The sequence below is a fragment of the Myotis daubentonii genome, chromosome 4 (assembly GCF_963259705.1).
Source record: "Myotis daubentonii chromosome 4, mMyoDau2.1, whole genome shotgun sequence".
NCBI lineage: Eukaryota > Metazoa > Chordata > Mammalia > Chiroptera > Vespertilionidae > Myotis > Myotis daubentonii.
Genome location: NC_081843.1, coordinates 50,011,325 through 50,023,937, shown reverse-complemented (window position 1 = coordinate 50,023,937; position 12,613 = coordinate 50,011,325). Strand labels below are relative to the sequence as shown.

The window sequence follows — 12,613 nt, the reverse complement described above, 5'->3', positions numbered from 1 at the left end:
GTGTGACGGGGTAGAGCCATAACCTCCCCATCAGCCCTGCCCTGAGTGTAACAGTGGCGGCGCCCAACCCCTTGATTGGCCCTGCTCTGTGGGTGATAGAGGGCGGCGCCCCAACCCGCTGATCCGCCCTGCTCTGTGTGTGACAGGGGTCAGTGCCCCAACTCCCCTATCGGCCCTACTCTCTGAGTGACAGGGGGGAGCTCCTCAACCCCCTGATGGGCCCTGCTCTGGGCGTGACAGGGGGGGGCTCCCCAAACCCCCTGATGGGCCCTACTCTGTGCATGACAGGGTACGGAGCCCCAACCCCCCTGATGGGCCCTGCTGTGTGCGTGACAGGAGGCAGTGCCCCAATCCCCTGATTGGCCCTGCTCTGTGCGTGACAGGGGGCAGTGCCCCAACCCCCTGATTGGCCCTGCTCTGTGCATGATGGGGTGGCGCTGCAACCTCCCCATCGACCCTGCCTTGAGTGTGACTGGGGGCGGTGCCCCAACCCCCCAATCGGCCCTACCCTGAGCGTGACTGAGGGTGGCATCGCAACCTCCCAATCCGCCCTGCTCTGTGCATGACAGGGGGCAGCGCCCGAACATCCCAATTGGCCCTGCTCTGAGCCCGACCAGGAGCTGCACCTAGGGATTGGGCCTGCCCTCTGCCACCCAGGAGCAGGCCTAAGCCAGCAGGTCATTATCTCCCGAGGGGTCCCAGACTGCAAGAGGGCACAGGCTGGGCTGAGGGACCCCCCTCCCCTCCAAGTGCACAAATTTTTGTGCACCGGGCCTCTAGTCATTACATGAAAGGGTACGGTCTTTTTTTTCAATAGAGACTAGTCCTGTTAAGTTTTGTGGATCTTTCTCTAATCATGTATCCCTTCTAATTTGAAACAACTTTGTTTTCCGTTGTCTATAAGTGGAAGTCTAACTTTTTTAACTTGATGGATAAGATGGAAATACATCCCTGCCCTGAAAAACTCCTATACATCTTTCAAGGCTCATTCTGTTGCTCCTTTCTCTCTGAAATCTTTCTTGATTACCTAGCTGGTAATTATCTAATCTCTCATCCTTTGACACAACTGTCCTTGTATTAAAATTTTTGTTGTAAATGTTCTTGGTTTTCTACTAGATTGTAAGTTGATGTCTTATTCATCCTCATAACATTCTGCTTTCATATATTCAACAAAATGTATTGAATGCTTACTGTGCACTGTGCACTGTTCCAGGTGTGAAGGAAACAGCAGAGTACAAGAATCTGGATTTTTATTCCAATTTGGGAACAATGATGAGGGAGACAGAAAACTAAATAGTTACATAGTAGAGCCTTTCAGATCTTAAATGATTCCAGGACAAAACAAGCACAGTGTGACAGAAAGTTTAAGGATATAAGGATGGTACCAGTGTTGATAAAGTGATTATGCAAGGTCTCTTTGAAGATATGAAATGTCTGCCAAGATCTAAATGATACAATGGAGCAGTCATTTGCAGATTTAGGAGCAGAGTTCTTGAAGCTGAAGGAAAGGCAGTGAATAGACATAAGAAAGAGGAAAAGGAGGGAGAGGCAGGGGAGGAGAGTAGGAGTGAGAGCAGGAGCAAGATTACACAGAGTCTTAGAAACCAAGGTAAGGACATTTATTCTAGTTCATTGGGAAGCTAGTGAATTGTTTGAAGCTTTTAAGGGCTTGTTTGGGTCTACTCATGATAATCTCCCTATTTTAAAGTCAGCTACTTAATAGCCTTAATTAGTCCTTCCAAATCCTTCTGACTCTGTAATGTAGCATATTCACTAGAGCAGTGGTTCTCAACATTCCTAATGCTGCAACCCTTTAATACAGCTCCTCATGTTGTGGTGATCCCCAACCATAAAATTATTTTTGTTGCTACTTCATAACTGTAATTTTGCTACTGTGATGAACTGTAATGTAAATATCTGATATGCAGGATGTATTTAGGCGACCCCTGTGAAAGGATCGTTCGACCCCCAAAGGAGTTGCGACCCACAGGTTGAGAACCGCTGCACTAGAGTAACACCAGGGCATATTTAACTTAATGTGTATTTAACATATTTACCATACAGGGGCAGTAAAGCAGAATTATCTCAGAGTAGCCATTATTGAGTTATTCATAATTTCTCTGATTTTTTTGTATCTCCTGATGTGCCCACTACCAGCCATTACCTTGTATTTGCCATGGCTCCAGACTCTGTTTCTCTTTCATTATTTAATTAAGTTAACATAAAAATGTCTCCTGCATTTAAAGAAATTTTGTTATAGATATGTTTCAGAGAACTCTTTAGTTATTTCACTGATAAAAATTTCTGTTAAAGAATATTTATTGTGGACTCCACATAGACATTTTGAAGGCCATTTTTGATTTCACTTTTTCTAATGATTAATAATGCATTCATTCAATAAATATTTATTGAACATCTACTGCAGAGCCAGGTGCAGCAGTAATCATCAGGATGATAGTAATGGAACAAAGTAACTTTTTTTTAACTTTTAATTTTTTTAAATTTATCTTTATTGTTGAAACTATTACATATGTCCCCTTTTTTTTCCCATTGACCTCTTCCATCCCGCACCTGCCCCTCCCAGGTCTTCAGCACACTATTGTCTGTGTCCATGGGCTATGCTTCTATGCATGTAAGTTCCCTGGTTAATCATTCCCCACCCACCCCCACCTCCCTTCTGAGATCCTTCCATGATTCCATGTTGCTATCCCGTTATGCATGTCAGGATGTCAGGTTCAGAAGTTTGTGTGTTTTTTTAAAGGTGGGTCGTATGTTCATATTTATACATTTACTTATGAACATTTACTAAAAATAGTCAAGATAATGAACCACAGATATTTGAAATCAAGGGCATGTTTGTCAGTGCCGTCTTACAATAGCCTTAAGATACAATTTATTTCTGTATTTATTTTTTATCAGAAAATATTTTTAATCTTACTGTATATGTAGTGTATACAACAACATTTTTAAGTAGGGGTGGCAGGAGCTTTATTCTGAGATATGTAGAAACCTAGTGGCATAAATTAATGCTTGGGTGATCTTTGTTGTGTTCAAATTTGGCCCAGTATATTTTGAGTGCATACGTTTTTATATTTTTTTTAAAAGCTGAACATATTTTAAAACTGAAATTCAAATCAAAGCTTTATGGAATCCCTGAGGAAAATGGTTTGAAAATCTTACTGAATAATTCAGTAGGCAACATTGTAAAGTGTAAAATTTTTATATTGGCTTGCTTTTTTAGATATGAATCATAGTGATTAATGAACATGTAGTGGTCATAGGTTTCTTTAAAATTTTGTCATTTGAATTACTAAGTTCTATATACATATAGTAAAAACCATAACAAATATTTTGGCTACAAACTGGCTTACTAAATAATAGTTTGAATCATAGTCTGAATCAAGAATAATTAAAGATGTTTCTTAGGGTACTAAGACATTATTTTTAGGAGCTTCTACAATGTATTCTTTGTTTTGAAGGGTCTTTTTCTCTCCAGAAAGGAAAGGGAACATTTTTAGGCTTTATGAATTTGTCACAAAGAGTCAGTGACTATATAAATAAGTCCTGTCCAATGAATCATGCACTTTGAGTAAGAGGATTTTGAAAGCCTTTTGTAAAACTAAGTCATCCTGACAAATGGGATATTTAAGACAGGCGAAATTGATTCACATGTTTTCTTTATTATAACAGAGTGGAAAGTTTGTCTAAATATATTTAAACTTTTAATATATAATTTTTCTAATTACTTAAATAATATGTGGTCAGTTCATTTGTTAATGCAACAAATATTTAGAGATTATTTACTATTTATCAGGAATTATAATATAGAGACAAAGAAAAAATATTCAAAAGCAAAAAGAAAAATCAGAAATCACTCCATAATTTCAATTCCAAGGATAACTACTATGAATATCTTAATATGTATATCTATGAGCATTTTGCTGTTTGTCTATTACTTTTCTAATATATTTTTTAATTTAATTTCTTTATTGTTCAAAGTATTACATAAGTCTCCTTTTCCCCCCATTGACTTCTCCCCAGCTGCTCCCACCCCCCAGTACATGCCCTCACTCCCCTACTGTCAGTGTCCATTGGTTATGCTCATATGCATGCATACAAGTTCTTTGGTTGTTCTCTTACCCCTCCCCTGCCTTCCCTTTGGTTGGACTGTCTGTTCCATGCTCCTATGACTGTGGCTCTATTTTTGTTAATCAGTTTATGTTGTTCATTATATTACACAAATGAGTGAGATCATATGATATTATCTTTCTCCGACTGGCTGTTTCACTTAGCATAATGCTCTCCAGGTCCAGGTCCATCCATGCTGTTGCAAATGGTAAGAATTCCTTCTTTTTTACAGCAGTGTAGTATTCCATTATGTGGATGTACCACAGTTTCTTAATCCACTCATCTGCTGATGGGCACTTAGGCTGTTTCCAAATCTTAGCTATTGTAAATTGTGCTGCTATGAACATATGGGTGCATATATACTTTCTGATTGGTGTTTCTGATTTCTTGGGATATATTCCTAGAAGTAGGATTACTGGGTCAAATGGAAGTTCCATTTTTAATTTTTTGAGGAAACTCCATAATGTTTTCCACAGTGGCTGCACCAGTCTGCATTCCCACCAGCAGTGCACGAGGGTTCCTTTTTCTCTGCATCCTCCCCAGCATTTATCGTTTGTTGAGTTGTTGATGATAGACATTCTGACAGGTGTGAGATGGTACCTAATTGTTGTTTTGATTTGCATCTCTTGGATGATTAGTGACTTTGAATATGTTTTCATGTCTTTTGACCTTCTGTATGTCCTCTCTTGAAAAGTGTCTATTTAGGTCCTTTGCCCATTTTTTGATTGGATTGTTTATCTTCCTTTTGTTAAGTTGTATGAGTTCCCTGTAAATTTTGGAGATTAAAACCTTACCGGAGATAACATTGACAAATATGTTCTCCCATGCAGTGGGCTTTCTTGTTGTTTTGTTGGAGGTTTCTTTTGCTGTGCAGAAGCTTTTTATTTTGATGTAGTCCCATTTGTTTATTTTCTCCTTAGTTTCCATTGTCCTAGGAGCAGTATCGGTAAAGATATTGCTACGACATATGTTTGATATTTTACTGCCTATGGATTCTAAGATTTTTATGGTTCCCTGTCTTATGTTTAAGTCCTTTATCCATTTTGAGTTTATTTTTGTGTATGGTGTAAGTTGGTGGTCTAGTTTCATTTCTTTGCATGTATCTGTCCAATTTTCCCAACACCATTTATTAAAAAGACTGTCTTGACTCCATTGTATGCTCTTGCCTTCTTTGTCAAATATTAATTGAGCATAATGGCTTGGGTCGATTTCTGCGTTCTCTGTTCTGTTCCATTGGTCTATATGTCTGTTCTTGTGCCAGTATCAGGCTGTTTTGAGAACTGTGGCTTTGTAATATACCTTGATAGCTGGTATCAACCTTGTTCTTCTTTCTCAGGATTGCTGCAGCTATTCGTGGTCTTTTTTTATTCCAGATGAATTTTTGGAGAGTTTGTTCTAGGTCTGTGAAATATGCCATTGGTATTTTAATGGGGATTGCATTTAATTTATAGATTGCTTTGGGTAGTATGGACATTTTAATGATATTGATTCTACCAATCCATGAACCCGGTATATTCTTCCAGTTGTTTATGTCTTCCTCTATCTCTTGTAGTTTTCTAAGTACAGGTCTTTTACCTCCTTAGTTAAGTTTGATTCTAGGTATCTTAATTTTTTTGTTGCAATGGTAAATGGGATTTTTTTTTTTTAGTTTCTCTTCCTGTTAGTTCATTATTGGTATATAAAACAGCCATAGATTTCTGGGTGTTAATTTTGTATCCTGCTACATTGCCGAATTTATTTATTAAGCCTAGTCGTTTTTTGATGGAGTCTTTAGGGTTTTCTATGTATAGTATGTCATCTGAAAAAAAAAGAAGTTTTACTTCTTTTCCAATTTGAATGTCTTCTTTTCTAATTCAAACAATTTTTAATAAATTGGAATTGCTCCAAATATACTTTGTAGATGTAAGAAACATCCAAATCTGAAGAGAATTTTGTGAATTTATTTGAGCCAAACTGATGACAGTTGCTGGTAAGCAAAATCTCAATGGATTGAGAATGGCAGTTTGGCAGCTTATTTTATACACAAGAATAAAAGGAGATGTAAGGAGGGTTACATGAAATCCATTGGTGGTAGATTAAGGATGCGGGCAAAAGCAAAGTGAGTGCGGGTGGAGGGGGGTCTCTGGGATTGGATAAAAAGGCAAAATAGCGAAACACATACTTTTTGCGTTGGTGATTACAGGATACTTGATAATTAACATTTATAGCACAGAGGTGATGTGCAGGGGAGGAAGATAACAATGAGGGGTTCTATGGTCTCATGCTCTGGTGGTTGTGATTTGAGGGAAAATAGTACTCTGACCTTTCAAAGTCTGTTATCTTAGATGCAAATAAACAAAAAATAGGCTCACTTAAGGGAAAGCTTGACCTTTGTCAAGGAAGCCATAAGCCTAAGATAAGACTACCAACTATCACCTGCTTTTAGTTAGGAATTTTTATGTTCAGACCATCCTGTGTGGTTACTTTTGGTCGCTGAGTTTGTAAGGATTACCATGCAGGCCTCCCCTAAGCTTGTGAGCCCTTTTTTTTTCTTTTTCTTTTCTTTTTTTTTTTCCTGCCTGTTTTTATACTTTATTTAAATGAAATATTCAGTATGACCTCTTTGGCCTCTAATATTATGTTTGTGGAAGTCATCCAATTTTGTGTGTATTTGTAGTTTGCTCATTCTTTTACATGTTTAGCACTCTATTTTGTGAATACACTACAATTTATCTGTTCTACTATTGGTGGGCATTTGGATAGTTTCTACATTTTAGAGACGGGAGAGAATAAATATGGGGGCATTTGTTAGGCGGTTACTATAGAAATTCAGCATGAAGTATTAAGCGCCTGAAAGCATAGTTATTACATAGAAAAAACCTAGATTTTACTCAGGCATTACCTCCAACTTTATAGAAGTTGCAGGGAGAATTTGGCATTATGATTTCAATCTGCAACTGGTGGTTCAGAGGAAAGCTGACAACATGTTGTACACATATTGCAGAACATCAACCACACCTAGCAAAGCTAGTGAATACTCACGTTCTCTGTCCCCTCCATTTTAACAGGGAAAATATGGGGTGATGAGTGGAAGAGGTATTTTTTTTTTCTCAGGAGTGTAACCAGGGACCATTAGAGAGCTTGGGAGAATGTATCCAACAAGTTTCAGCTTTTGTTATTTGGTGATTTCTTAAAAATGAACATTTTTTTAATTTTTGTTATGCTTTTCAAAGCAACTCTTTTTCCTAGAATTTTTATTAAAAATTCTAGTTATTCTAGTAATGATGGCCAGATATAATACCTGTAACTAGAAACAGTAAATTTTACACCTTGACTAATTAATACCACTTTACTTTTTATACTTCTTTTTTTTTATAATGTACAGTATCTGGCTTCTCTTTGGTAATATAAATTTACCCAGGAGACAGACCAATTGACAGGAAAAAATATACATTTATCTTACCTGACATTTGATCATTATGTAGGTCAAGAAATGATAAGTATTTCCTACCAATCTCACTAATTGCACCCTTCCTATTGTCTATAATGCCTTCTCTCCTCTGTGTACCTGGTGAACCAGTCCATGTCATTTCATGTGTAAAGCCTTCTCTAACCTTTTCAGTCAAATAAATCACCTCCTTTTCATTCCTTAGTATTTTTAAACCTAAATCTATTATAGAATTTATCATGTTGTATTAGGGTTATTCAGTTTAGATCCCAGCCTTGAGTTGTGTTCAAGAAAGCATTCAGAAAAACTTTGGCCCACTAGAGATCTGTTGGGGTCCAACCCCAACAGGTCCAGGGGTTCCCAAAGGTGTGGAGGGAGTCCGCGAAGAAGAAATGACATGGAGACAGCATTCAGTTGATCAGCAGCCTAGCCAGGTACTCTCTAGCCAGGTTCTCCAGCCAGGTTCTCGCCCTTTTCATCCACAGCTGTTTAATAGTTGCTTCTTTTTATGCTATTAATTTAAAAAATTAAGAAAAGATTATAGTAAATATGTTTTACTTAAAGGCCTGAAGTTAAGTATCCTTTTAAATTTGAAATAGATCATGGAAACTGGCCATGTTTCCATGATCTATTTCAAATTTAAATCAGAATTTGAATCACACTTAAAATTTTTTACTATTTTGATTTTTATATTTCTAACTCATAAAAATTAGTAATTTAAGCTTTACTTGGTTAGATTTAAATGAAATATAGAATTTGCATTAAATATTCATTTAAATCTCAGATTTCTAGTAGCCAACAGTACTTACAGCGTTAGTGACTGCTCTAAATACTGCTTCATATATATTACTTTCCCTATTCCATACTTCTATTTTTATTTTTGGAGAAGAAATTGAAGCACTGAACCTTTAAATGACTAAAATCACAGAGCTAGTAAATGGCAGAAGCAAAGATTTAACCCAAACAGTGACTCCTTGATTTGGCCATGTTGTCATCATAGCTTTTCTGGTAACTGTATTTTTAATTCAAACATAGTTTGAGTGATTTACCTAACATCAGTGGTTTGTAATGTAAAATTATTTATTATAATACATTCTTTTTATCTGTGCTGCAAATATGTAAATCTTAGCGAGTGAGATGTAATTTATTACTCACCCACTTCCAGCATCTCATGCTAATCTTTCCACCATGTGGACCTCCCCCACCCCATCTATTATGCACGTCCGCTTCCGTAAGCTTCGGGTGGGTTGCCTGGAGCGGGGGTGGGGGTGGGGGCGGGAGTGGGGGTAGGGGTGGTGAGCGCACACCCACAAGCCTTAGAGCAGGTTAGGGCTCAGCTGCTTGTGCAGCAGGGCGGGACCCTGTACCCTGCTGCCCAATGTGGACTGCGGGCTGCGGGTTGGGAAGCAGAGCGTGATGCAGCTGTGTATGCCGCTGGATGCGGACCAGGGCGCTCCCCATTCCCGTCGGCTACCTACCGATTGGCTGGGCACGGGCACACGTGACCGACATGTGGCTATATTGGCGCATCCAGCCTTGGTGTCACTGGAGACGGAATGGAGGTGCTGCTGGGCTCGGAAATGGGGTAGGTGCTGGGGCCACGATGACCCGGCTTGCTGCAGAGGGAGGGGAGACTATTTTTTCTCGTACTATCTGAAACTGGTTCTTTTTTCCTTGGCACAGGGTCCACTGCCACATGCCAAGCGTGGATGCAGGGGCGGCTCCCTCCCTCCCCCCTTCCACTGCAGCACAGGAGATGGATTTCCTGTGCTTCTGACCAGGGTTTTTGACAGAAGAGGAAGAAGGGGGGAGGGGTCAGAGTGTTAGGGAAGGCTCGTGAGAAAGAGCTATTTTTGAAGATAGGAGGAGGCTTTGTTTTTATAATGCCTGTTGACAGAGTAGAGTAGAATAACCTAAGGAAACGGGTAGAGGACAACAAAGAATGGAGCATATTCATGACGAAGAGCAAAAGCTCTAACCCATTGAAAGGCTTCTTTCCTCCCTGGCTACAGGACACATGCAGTGGTAACCAAAAGAGGGGACACTAAGCTGCTGCTAATGGCTGAGGTGAACTTGAGGAAAGGGCTTCTTTGGAGCAGGGGAAGAGGAGGACGCAGGTATCGCACAGCTTGAGGGTGGTTTGGTTGCTTGGTGAAATTTTGGTCATCAGAATTGCGTGCTTTTGTTAAACATCTAAGTGAACTCCCAATGAATAGGGTGGCAGAGATAGCAGCGTCTTTGTTAGTCACACAGCGCAGTGGTAGTGGCTCCTGCAGATGACTGCAGCAGTGCTTTTCTCCCTCTTAGCTGAAAGGACGACTGCAGAGGAATAAGAAACCGCGCAGCAGTGCTGGTGGTAGAAGTCCATTACAAGAAGCCATAGTTCCTCATTGTAACCTGAATAGGAGAAAAAAGTGTTTTTTTAAAGTAGGAAAAATAGGAGGCTATGAATATTTTAACAGTGGAATGTATCAGACACTTGGATTCTACATCTCAAAAGAGATGCTCAAATTCTTTGCTCTATCATAAATCTTATAGGAAATCTTTATGTATGAAGCAGTGGATCTTTTTCTTTGATAGTATAGCTTTGTCATTCAGTATGTTATTCAAGAATAAATCGCTTTATTATGTCAATTTCTTTGTGAAAAATTATAGTGATACTTTTTCATAGGCTTAATATTTAAATCTGTATTTGTTAAGTAATTTTATATTACTCTTTGGTTGCTTTTAGATATCATTGAATAAAGTCTACAGGCAAATATTTTAAATTATAGTACCATGGCTTTTCTAATAGATGGTATTTCTGTTTAGTGAGCACTCATAAGATATGCTCTTGATATAACATGTTTTTATTGTACTTAAAATTTTTTCCATTTACTTAAATGTTTAAAAACATGTTTTGGACTGATAGGGTTTTAACTGGATTATCTTTATGTAGTTTTATGATAGCCAGCCTGCCACACCTCCCTACTTCCTGAACAGGATGGCAGTGCAGTGGCTTTGTAAAGCCCTCCAGGATCAGTGACAGTATCTCTTAAATAGTGCTGACCTAATAGAAAGTCTTAAGAGAACCTATCATTTTCTTTCAGTAATTTTTTTCAAGATAATAAGGACTTGGTCTTGAATAAATAAGACTGTAAACTTTACAATGATAAATTAAAACAATTTTATTCTTTTTAAAAAATATATTACGGCTTTAGGAATTATTTATTATGGATATCAGGGTTAATAGTCCTTAAGATCTCTTTTTTAAAATATGATGGAAACTATAGCTAGAATTAAAGATGTTACATTAAAATTCCAAATGAAATTTAATAGCTAGTACCAGTCAGTTCTTTGAACCCTGATTAATATAGTCTTTGAGAGTTTATGATTCTTATTTTTATATAAATTATCCCATTTTACTATTTAAACAGACAAGTGTAGCATTTTTTTTTCATTTTAAATATTAGACTACTCCTAATTAGGTATGTTGTGACTTTATCCAAGGTCATTTATTATGTAGGATGTTAGAAACTTAAATTACCTACTTTAACTCTATGTAACTATTTTAAATATTGTCTCTTACTATATAACATATAAAATAGTATGTAATAAATTATTTGAAAAGCAATATAAATCATTGTCAGATCATCAAATGAAGAAGAAATATTAACTTGGTTATGGGTTTTTACTATGATTTAAGAATGCTTTGTAAAATAATCTGGTAGTTAAACAAATGGAGAGGCATTAGTTTCTGTAATGACATTCATAGCATCCTTTTTTTAGAGCATCTTATTAATCATAAGCATACTTATAAATAAAACACTTATTTGAGATTTTTAAAGAATTAAACAAGAAAGAACTAAAATAAGAAAAGTTGATTTTACCCCTCCCTTTATAGTATGAAGTTATTACTTAATATTTAAGACTGAACTGTTGGCTTTATAGGTCTGAAATTATTCACTGTTAATTGATATGGCTAGAATTGAGTGATTAAAAAATTCAAAAGTTAAAATAGTCATAAGCATGCCTATAAACTGAATCAAAACTATTTATTGATGCTTTCCATACATAAATTGTTTTGTGGGTTTTTAAAACGTTTTTATTGATTTCAGAGCAAGGAAAAGAGAGAGAGAGATAGAAACATCAATGATGAGAATCATCAATCTGCTGCCTCCTATATGTCCCTCTGCTGGGGATCTAGCCCAAAACCCAAGCATGTACTCTGACTTGGAATCAAACTAAGACCTCCTGGTTCATGGGATTGGCACTCAATCACTGAACCACACTGGCGGGCTGTTTTGTGGATTTTAAAAATTAATTTACCCCTTAAAATTTCTTTTTCAAATTGGACAATATAATACTATTTGTTGGTTAGAGCATTGGCCTGAGGACCAAAGGGTCTTTTCAATTCCCGGTCAAGGGCACATACCTGGGTTGCAGGTTCAATCCCTAGCCCTGGTCAGGGTGAAGGTGGGAGACAACCAATTGAAGTGTCTTTCTCACATTGATGTTTCTCTCTCTCTGCCCCCTCCTTCTCACTCCCTTCCTTCCACTCTCTTTAAAATAAAATAAAAAAATCAATTGAAAATATCCTCAGGTGAGTATTAACAACAACAAAAAATAAAGTTTCTATTGATGTTTTTTAGAGAGAGAGGGAGGGGGAGGAAGAGAGAGAGACAGAAACATCAATATGAGAGAGAAACATTAGTCAGCTGCTTCCCACAGGCACCCCGACAGAGGATTGAACCCACAACCTGGATATATGCCCTGACTGGGAATCAAATCAGTGACCTTTTGGTACACAGGACTGAGCCACACTGGCCAGGGCTGTGAAATTTTTTTAAAATATATTTTTATTGATTTTAGAGATGAAGGGAGAGGGAGAGAAAGACAGGAACATCAATGAAGAGAGAGAATCATTGATTGGCTGCCTCCTGCATGCCCCCCACTGGGATCGAACCCACAACTTGGGCATGTGCCCTTGACTGGAATGGAACCTGGGACCCCTTTGTCCACAGGCCGACACTCTATCCACTGTGCCAAACCGGCTAGGGCTGTGAATTTCTGTTTTAT

The 12,613-nt window shown here is 38.1% G+C and overlaps 1 protein-coding gene across 16 annotated transcripts in view; it reads left to right on the top strand.

Moving 5' to 3' along the window:
- Positions 1 to 12,613, top strand: part of APC (APC regulator of WNT signaling pathway) — a 113,728-nt gene that overhangs the window by 13,117 nt on the left and 87,998 nt on the right. The window contains exon 1 of one of the 16 annotated variants that reach the window (XM_059693874.1): positions 9,052 to 9,140. The exons of the other annotated variants lie outside the window; for them this stretch is intronic. The gene's annotated coding sequence lies outside the window, so the exon portion shown is untranslated. Of the gene's footprint in view, positions 1 to 9,051; positions 9,141 to 12,613 lie in introns of those variants that run through there. 16 annotated transcript variants of the gene reach the window in all.